The 1,964-nt window shown below is 52.1% G+C and overlaps 1 non-coding gene across 1 annotated transcript; it reads right to left on the bottom strand.

The window, feature by feature from the left end:
• Nucleotides 1–1,044: 1,044 nt before the first annotated feature.
• Nucleotides 1,045–1,116, bottom strand: TRNAE-UUC (transfer RNA glutamic acid (anticodon UUC)). The gene has a single exon. It is a non-coding gene; the product is annotated as a tRNA-Glu (tRNA).
• Between the last annotated feature and the right edge of the window lie 848 nt (nucleotides 1,117–1,964).

Here is a 1,964-nt window from a genome sequence, read left to right as displayed (position 1 = left end):
ATAAGTTATGGTTGCTATGTATTACTTTCTGGAAAAAAAAAAATCCTTCTTCAGGAATTAAAGTGCTTGCTACCTTACGTCAGGCTGTTGAGCTTACAGTGCTCAAAAATGCATTACTGACAATCCTCATCAGTCGCCAGGCTGGTGTACAGATCACACCCTAGTTATTTCATTCCTTGCTTACCCACAGGACAAATTTATACCCATGTGCGAGTATTACACAGGCCTGGTGTAAGCGATGTGCGAGCTGCAGGGGCAAGGGGCACACTGCTGGGGCAGCAGCTCCATCAGGGAAGCAGTGTTCCAGCCTTGCCTCCTTGACAGTCTGTTCCTTGCCATCTCAGATAAATGTTTTTGTGTAATTCTCACTCCTTCCAAGGCAGATTTGGTGTCTCACTGACTTCTAATATAACCCAGTATCGCAATGGAGCCATCCCCTGGGTCACCAGAGTGGTGAAAAGAGCTCAGGCAGCTCCACTAGGATGAAGAATCACCAAGTATCCTGTCCCCGGGGAAATTAAAACCATCCTAACACCTTACAAGAATGAACTTTATCAGTCAAAAGTGTGCTCTGAAGGTGTCTATTCCAGCCTATGTGCTCCAGTAGGTCCAGCTGGAGCAAGTTCCTCAGGGCCTGGTTCAGTTGAGTTTCAAATACCTCCAGGAATGGAGATCCCACAGTGTCTCTGAGTGCCAGTTCCAGTGTTTCACCACCACATGGTGATAAAATTATTATTCATAACTAAGGAGAACTTCCCTTGCCCCAGCTGGTGCCTCTCAGCCTCCCACTGCGGGCCTCTGGGAAGAGCCTAGACCCATCCTCCATGCACCTTCTCACCAGGCAGCAACGAAATCTTCCCCTCACCTTCTCTCTGGGCTGAACAGACAGCGGCTCTGTCCCTCAGCCTCCCTTCATCCATCCTATCCTGTGCTCCAGCCCCGGCCACCTTGGCAGCAGATGTTGGATCCCGTCCAGCAGGCACCCCAACCAACTTCCTTGTCCCGGGGAGCCCCAAAACAGGCACAATATGAAATACAACTGCTTTCCCACACCGGGAGTCGAACCCGGGCTGCCTGGGTGAAAACCAGGAATCCTGACCGCTAGACCATGTGGGACCACAGCTGCCCTGCCATCTGCTTGGCTCTGGACCGGCAGGCGCAGCTAGTCCTGCTCCTGGGCTCACGGGCCTGTGGCCATCCCCAGCATCACCCCATCCTTTTCTTTCCTGGTGCATCCCACAGCCTGGAGGGGGAAAACACTGCAACATAAAAAAGGCAACAGCCTGAGCTCTTTGATCCGTCTGGGGCTCTGCTGGGATTCTCCTGCAGCTCCGTTTCAGAGCTCACGGTGGGACAAGCTTAGTCCAATGAGAGTATTGTTGCATCAAGCACCCCCGGATCACAGTCCCTGGTATCTGCCCACACCCAGGCCCTTGCACCCATCTCCCCAGGGAGCTGTGCTGCTGCGGAGCTGCAGGCAAGGTCACGCATGGGGCCCTGTGGCATTATCAGTGATGGTGGCAGAGCATTGCAGGGGCTAATTCCACCCGGCATGAAGGCAAGTGCACAAGCTGCTTCCCCTTTATTTCATTTGATTACACTTTTTTGTTTTTGCATGATTCCCTACAGTAAGTAGCTCATAATTAACAGAGGATGAATAACATTTCTGCCACTGTGCGTATTAAGTTTTCTCACAACAAATGAAAACATAATTGCCATTACACAGCACCCTTATCTGAGGAGACACGCTGCACTTGGGATGATGGAGATTTACCGATAGGCCTACACTTCTTCAGCTACTTAGAGATGAAAACAAAGTGTTTGTGGCTGAGGGGCTGGAGCTGGTTGGAACACCGAGCTGGCTTCCTACCGCACCCCCCAGCAGCCCTCTCCACCGCGGGCTCGCAGCCAGGCCCTCTGGAGATGGCTCAATGGACGCTGCAGTGGAGGAGCTTCTGTGGAGC

The sequence above is a fragment of the Phalacrocorax carbo genome, chromosome 14 (assembly GCF_963921805.1).
Source record: "Phalacrocorax carbo chromosome 14, bPhaCar2.1, whole genome shotgun sequence".
In the NCBI taxonomy this organism is placed as follows: domain Eukaryota; kingdom Metazoa; phylum Chordata; class Aves; order Suliformes; family Phalacrocoracidae; genus Phalacrocorax; species Phalacrocorax carbo.
This window is presented reverse-complemented; position numbering and strand designations above follow the sequence as displayed.